The sequence below is a fragment of the Geospiza fortis genome, unplaced genomic scaffold (genome assembly GCF_000277835.1).
Source record: "Geospiza fortis unplaced genomic scaffold, GeoFor_1.0 scaffold240, whole genome shotgun sequence".
Taxonomy (NCBI): Eukaryota; Metazoa; Chordata; class Aves; order Passeriformes; family Thraupidae; genus Geospiza; species Geospiza fortis.
Genome location: NW_005054379.1, coordinates 666,570 through 674,358, shown reverse-complemented (window position 1 = coordinate 674,358; position 7,789 = coordinate 666,570). Strand labels below are relative to the sequence as shown.

Here is a 7,789-nt window from a genome sequence, read left to right as displayed (position 1 = left end):
CAGCTTTTCCCAGAGGCAGCCACAGACCCTTCCCAGGAATGCAGGCAAGACTGCAAGCAGGGGCCTGTCTGGGAGCAGAGTGTGGCCCCGCAGGGTGACCTTGTTGCCTCCCTCCAGAAGAACAGAGATGTCAGCACCAAGAGGCAGGACAGACACGGGATGTCAGTGCACGCAGGCAATGCTTCTGGAAAACGCCTCAGGTTTCAAAGCATCTTGCAGAGATATGGAGCTGAGGCTGCATATAGCAAAGGCCCTGAGGGCTGAAGACAGGTGCAGAGCCTACTGAAACGCAGCTGAAATCCCCATGGAGAGAATTTAATTTGCTACGTACCCCAAAGAGAAGTGTCGGGGGACACAGTGCCCTCCCAGATCGCTGGTGCAGCCGGACGGTGCCAGCACCTCGCACATTTCCCACGGAGAGCACACTGAGGGCACTGCTCACTGAGAGGAGCAGCCTTGCCCGTGGCAGCAGGACATTCTGTGCTGCTCCCCTGCCTGCAGAACCAGCCGTTCAGCTCCGTCTCCTCCAGCACAGCCACCAGGACCAGTGTGTTCACTGGCGCTCCCTTATCTCTACATCCCAGGCCCCCTCTACCCTATCTTGTTAATGAGTGCTGGGAGAAGAAGCAAACCAGCCTATCTGCTGTAAATGGAAGAGGGCTTTGAACTGCCAGTGATAAGAAAGCAGGTAAATTCTGCCCAAGTGAAATTGTTTTTGTTTGTACAGAGTGCTGAACACCCACCACCACAAAACGGTTCTCCGTGACTTGTGCCAGAGTACAAGCATGGTTTAACACAGGTTCCACCTTCACCTGAGCTCAAACTAAACAACAAGATCCTTCAGCACTTGAGTTCTCACTCTTTTTCATTAACCCTATCACTCTTCATTCAGTCAGGTAAGGAAGCATCACAAAAGAATATAAGTGCATTATAGAGATACTGCACAGAGCTGACACTGTTGCAACTTTAAGTCCTCAAAAAATTGAAATTCATATAGATTACAAAGATAGCAAGATATTAGGTCTCTTTGTTCAAAGTACTTGTAAGTCACACAGGAAGACAGCCCAAGCACTTGCACTTAATAAATCTGAGCAGCCCACAGGCTGGAATGCACAACAATCATTAAAACTGTTAAAGGAGAAAAATTGAATTGGCTGGGAGATAATAAAAGCTCATCTACAGGAAAGACTGTTCTCACCATGAATATGGGAAAACAAAACAAACAAAACAAAACAACATTGCTGATTCATGAGGGGGATAGAACAGTTTCTTTCTGAAGGGTTCAAAAGTGCTGAGCAAACAAATGGATGCTGAAAATAAGTGAAAATGAAAAGCATCCTGTACAACACTGGAAATAATCCTTTCAGAGGGCTCTGCACTGGTACAGCCCCCTGCAGCGCCATGGCCTTTTTGGGGTGCCGAAACCTGAGAGCAGCACTGACGTCTGCCCAGGAAAGCGGTGGAAATCCATCCGGGAAAGCAGCCCACGTGGGCCCACTGTTTCACCACCCTCCGAAGGCAGGCATCAGTGCTTGGCTGTGCTCCTCAGGTGGGCGAGCAGGGAGGGCAGGAGCAGGGCAGCAGCGGGCTCAGGCTACAGCAGGCTGCCAGGAAGGCTGTGGAGCAGCACCTGTGCTGCTGAATGGAAGGGTCTGCTGGATTATCTCCCTGTGGTCTGACAGCCCCAGGGAAAAGAACAAATGAGGAGAGGGAGAACTGGGTAAAGGGACAGGAACAGCAGCAAGACAAATTTCAAGAAAATACAAAAATGTCACAGGGGAAGCCACGGGTGCTGTGTCAGGCCTGCCAGGCGACACACCTGGCAAGCGCTGTGCCGGGCAGCCCAGCCCCTCCCCACCCAACCTCCCGCATGTCCAGCACGCCAGCACCAGGACAGCACAGAAAGCATTTCCCTTCATCAAAACACAGGGAGAAAGAGCAACTCAGCTCAGCAGAGGTGCGAGGCTTTCCAAGGATAAATTCCGTTATCAGCCCTGCCAGCCTGGCTCCGGGGGTCTGTGCAGGCTGCTGCGTGCCCAAGGCTCGGCACGTGGGAGGGTTTGGGGCATCCCTGGCCACCGCCACACCCAACAACCACCAGAGGCAGAGGACAGGAGTTCTGTGTACTCTGCCACACAACGGGAGCCACGTCTGAAAAAAATTAACATCCTCGCCCCAGACAGCCCATGAATCTACCACAAAACCTTTTCTGTGCTCTGAAATGTGAAAGCAGAGCATGGGGCTTGGATTCTGGGATAAGGAGGTAGCCAAGCATGACCAGCATAGCTATTGATGATTCCTGAAAAAACTGCCAAGTTTGAAGACAGAAGTCCTTTCAAGATGAAAGCTGTATTTAAGAAGCAGTGAAGGCAGGAATTCATATCATGAGGGATGACTTGAAAACTGTTCCTGTTTGACTCACACAGAGTTTTGATTTATGAGATTTTTTTTTTACAGCTTAAGTATAAATCTGAGTCAAAGTTCAGAATTATTATTTTGCAGTATAAAAATAACAAACCAATATCAACTATCCCCTTGATAGTTGCTACAATAATTTTTTTCCTTTACTTGCAGCATAACTTAAAAGATAAATGCCAATGTCTGGGGTGTTTTTTGATGGAGGAGCTATACATACCTCAAGTGACCACTTCCTATAAATTCAAGAGAAACCAGGTGCTTTGTGTGCATACACTTAAATCTCAGTGAGTTATCCAGGTGCAGATCCAAGATGCATGCTGTGCAGATGAGAGGAACAAATAACCTCCAGCTTTTTTCTAAACAAAAAGTGTGTTCTTATGTGGCCAGTCCTTACGTGGTGACAAACCTTAAAGCCAGTAGTGAACCTTAATGAAATCTCATGCAGGACTCAGACCCTTATTTCTTCGGAAGCTGCACACGTGTGCAAAGGGTCTGTCAGCCTAGAGATCTTCTCTGGCTGATAGCCAGGCAATGAAGGAGAGCTGGGGCACTTGCACAGTGGTCTAAGGCCAGGTGGGGTTACCAGAAGCACTCGGAGAAGGGGTAGCTGTTACACATGTAGTGCTGGAGCAGACATGGTGGGGATGTAGAGAAGAAGGAGATCAATCCACCAAAAAGCTAGTCCCTGCTGATTCTCTCCTCCTGGGACAATTTTCAAACCCTGAGCTTGCATCCCAACATAATTGGGTGCTGATGACTCCATGGGCAACTCTGCTTTTTGAGTCACTGGGCAACCAGACATAACCAGCTCCTGCAGTTTCAAGAACTGACCAACAAATTATGGCCAGATCCAGCAGCAATGAAGGGAAAGATGCACATCAGCTCCTACTGAGACCACATCTAAAAATGTGATCTATGTGAATTGTGCAAGACCCAGTAAGAAATCAGAGCAGAGAAGAGCAGAGGAGGAGTTGGATCCATCCCCAGTGTCATCACACATCCACACACAGCAGAAGTCTTCACTGGTGGGTGCTTGTGACCACGATTCACCCTGCCCACGAGGGAAGTCAGTGCAGCTGTGCTGGTACAGATGTGTCTCCTCCCAGCACACAGGTACCAACATCACACCTCAGCCCCACAGTCCCTTCTCTCACAGACACTACCAGAGCCCAGTAGTGGCTTTGCAAGCGACTACATGCCCTGCACTTGAGGTACAGACCTTCAAAAGTTGACTCCACTTCAAACGTACATTGTTCTTCTTAAAATGAAAGGAAGATAAATGCCTAAGACCAGTCCCTTAAGGTAACAACCTCCTACACATTTCTGTAGACTTCTTTTCAAGCAGATCTCATTTTCTATTTAGAGAGGAAAGCACCATTTTAACAAGCCATAAACACACACCCAGGCTACAGCATCAAGTACTGTTGGCCTGTCTAGGCCCTGCATCACCACCTTAAATGTACAAGATGATGAAAACTCTAGTTAAAGCTACAAAAGGCTTTCGATAGACTCTGCCCTGGGCTTGGAGTCCAAGCTGCATTAGAAAGTGTCTAGCCAGGAGATCCACATGGGAGACCAAAGGGGACCCTCTGCTAAGCACCGCTGAGATGCAGATGGATGCTGCTTGCAATTTGATGTCCTCTAGTAGAAGACAGGTCTTTCCAAGCTGAACAAGCAAAAGGAATTGGACTTATTCAGTTGGGTGAGAGGAAGGCTGCAGAGGAATCCAACTGCAGTCAGTCATGTTCTGCCTAAAGGGAAATGATTTTTAAAGAAGAAAAAACACAAATTTGTGTTCTGGATGAGGAGAGTGGACAGAGAAAAGACAGAGGATGCTCCAGATGGTGAGAAGCTCTGCCATGTCAGATGTAGAAAGCAGAGCACACACTCTCATTGTTCCAGGCAAGTCAGCCATCAACAAGAAAGACTGAGGCACTCTCAGCCTCTCTGTGAGAGGCTCATTCTTAAGTAAATCCAACAACCAATCTGCTGTCCCTTCAGGGAACTGAAACTTCTCCAAAGAAGATCTAGGCTTCCTCCCAACAAGCAGCTCTTAATCTAAGACATCCTGAAATTCATATTTGAGAGGAAACATCTGGAAGAAAGGATTTTGGGTCTATTAAAGCACATGACTTGTGACTCTTGCAGTGACATACCAGCCATGCAGAACACGTAACACTATCTGCGGCTACCGTCATCACTCAACCCCTGCAGCAGTAAAGTTCAATAGGCCACAGGCAAGACTTACTGATGATGCAGCTTCAGTCCCATGGATATCTCATGTCAGAGCTGACATTCCCATCCTTGACAGCTCCACATCAAATATCCTGTTGTCTGAGGTCATGCACACCCTAGGGAAGGCTCCTTGTGCTCAAGCTAAGTAACCTCTCCCTTTATCCACTAATGCTGAGGAAAGTCTCACACTGCTTGCACTCTCCTCAGTCTTCTCAGCTCAGCCAACTCCTAACCCAATATCCAGAAACTGCCTCTATCTCCTGGGTCTCCTCTTGTCAATAGCCCTGCAGCCTGCAAGCCACACAACTCAATACTGGCGCTCACCAAGTGGTCTTTCTCATCAGAAAATAGCCTGGATGTTTGGTGACCAGGCCAAGATCTAACAAAGCCCAAACACAAAGCATCCCAGCTGTATCTCCCCCACTTCACATATTTTTAAGACACACACTTGTAAACACAGTTATGTGTTCTCCTATTTGGGGTGAGGTTGTCTCATGCACCTGGCATGCACTGAGTTGCTTAATTACTAATCCCTGTGAAAAGCATGTGGGCATACTTGGGTCATTAGTGACACTCTGCACTCAGTTCCTCCTCTGTAACCTGAATCCTTCCACTTGGAAGCTTCACAGCCACCACAATCTCCTCTGGAAAGTGATCCTGGGTTTCTTGCCTGAGTTTTTCGTAGTCCTCAGATGGACACCCCTGTTTCTGTGGCACACTCTGGTTTTGCGGGGAGCCTGATGGGTGCATTGTGAATGTTGGAGCAGAAAGGCTCCTGTCCTGCACTGAGCAGTGCCTCAGACCCTCAGGCAGGCAATGGCCATGTCCTGTGAAGGAGCCCTGCCAGAGTGCCAGACCAAAGCACAATGTGCTGTTAGTAACACATGAATGCCTGCACATCCCAATCCCACCCTGCTGCTAGTGTGGCTGAAGCACAGGGAATGGCAGGGAACTGCCCCACCAAGGTGCAGCTAATCAGCCCCAGACAGGCTGATGCTTAATTAACACCGAAGCCAAATGGGCACTGTTCCAGCAGCAGTGAGTATGCAGTGTACAATGTGCACCAAACGTGAATGAGGCACTAACAGAGGTGAGACCCTCACGCCATCGTGCAAGGCCTGCAGAAGCAAGGAAACCAGCTCCAGCTGGGAGAGCTACCAAGCTGCACAGAGCCTGCATGGGCAAGCAACCACTGCAACCTTGCTTCCAAGCTTTCCCCAGGCTGCTGCCAGCCACAGTGTCCTGGGATGTACAGACTTTGGCCTGACTCAGGATAACCTCTTTTATGTGTTTATCTCATTCACCATGAACAAGTGGGAAGAATTCCCTCCCAGGAGGGCGATGCAGCTCTAAGGCAAGGCTTCAGGAAAGGGGGGAATCTCCATCTTTGGGGATTTGCAGACACAGGCCATATGAAGCCAGAACCTCCCTATCTCAGGAGGGGTCTGCTGTGAGCTGGGGATGGGCGGCAGAGCCACAGAGTGTCCCGTGGTGCTGCCTTCACGTGCCCAAGAACATGGGGCATTTAGCACCACAGAGTCATGGAACACAACTTTCTGTCCTGTTTGCCCCAAGAGATGGGTAATTTTATCAGGTGAAGACATTTTCTCGACAGGTCTCTGCCTGATCAGAGGAGTGAGTCTTCCTAGCTCACGATGTGCAAATGACTGTCAGCTATTGAGGAAAAAAAGTCAGAAGGCAGATCGCAGTTTCCTAGCTGTGCTTTCACAAAAACTCTACACACCTGAAAAACAGCAAAGCAGTACACAGAAAAGCACAATTCACCTGCAAACACTACATTTAGTAGCACATTGCTCTGGGGAATAGGAGCTACACATCTGGCAATAGAGGACTGGTGCTTCTTACAAAGGGTTAATTCAGGATCTTTTGTAAAGATAAATCAAATGGTCCTTTGGGTGAACGAAAGTAAAACTTGGGCAAAGAAAAGCAGTAATGAGATAGACCAGACTGTTTCTATATCTCTTTGGCTTTCCCAAATACAGTAGGGGATGGGGGGGAAGGAACATATTTCCAATATTATGCAAAACCACAGTATCTGGAGAAAAGGCAGCAGACCATCACAGCTGATAAGTGTGTGAAGAACAAGATGAGTCAGGCTGGAAAACAATGCAGTGCTGAAGAAGGGGTGGGGGAAGAGCCCTGACAGGGGGAAAACAGAGATTTTGAAATGAGAAGCAGTAAGCCTGTGATGCAGTGTCCTGGTTGGAATACCCAGCTGTGTGTGCATCAGGGCAACAGGCACAGAGGCTGTCAGGAGACAGCACTGCAAAAAGCATTTGGCTTTGGGCACTGCAGTGCGAGCAAGGTGGTGCTTGGCTTCCATGTTGTAGCCCAGCTCCTCCTTTCAAGAGGGCAAAAGAGCTCACTACTATAACCTGAAGTAGGGGTTCTGGGCCCAAAAAGCTTGTCCAGTATTTGATCTATCAGATACTCTGAGAAAGGGTGCCACCTTTCAGCACAAATCTGGACGAGAAACAAGGAAGTCACTCTTCACTGCTGCATGATCTGGCAGGTCACACATAAGAAAGGGATTTTTTAAAAAAAATGAAAACACTTAAAAACAACTTCAGCCACATGGCTGAACACCCTTGTTGGGCTCAAGGCCCAACACCCAAGGAAAGATGTAAAGCAAGTAGAAAGGACCTCCACATAAGGGGAGAGCAGCTGGCTCTGAAGGGAGGCAGAGGGCTATGGATTCTGCCCAACAAACCATCCATGACTATTTAAAAAGCAGAGGGCAATAGATGAACACAGAGTGAGGGCAGAAGCTGTGTCCATCTGAGTGAAGTAAGGTTATCTTTAGCATAGGCAATGCTTTTCAAGGCAGTGACTATTTCAAGCTGGAGAAAGTAGGGCCAAGGCAAGTACAACAAATGGCCTCAAGGAACATTTCCCCCTGCTAATTTCCACTTTTCCCTAACAAAAGCAGCGTAGCTTTCTAGCGATTCAATATCTGGAAAACCATCTCCTAGAAGAGCTCCTTGGATTGCAAGCGCAAGCAAAAGCAGTAAAGAACTCTCGGTGCCCTCTGCAACCCGCTCAGCGCCGTGCAGAGCCCTCTCCTCCCACCGTGCCAGCACGCCCGATCCCCGCCAGGATTTGCCGCGGACACGCG

At 48.6% G+C, this 7,789-nt stretch overlaps 1 protein-coding gene across 2 annotated transcripts in view; it reads right to left on the bottom strand.

The window, feature by feature from the left end:
* Window positions 1-7,789, bottom strand: part of TMOD1 (tropomodulin 1) — a 27,131-nt gene that overhangs the window by 18,721 nt on the left and 621 nt on the right. The gene's annotated exons all lie outside the window — the stretch shown is intronic.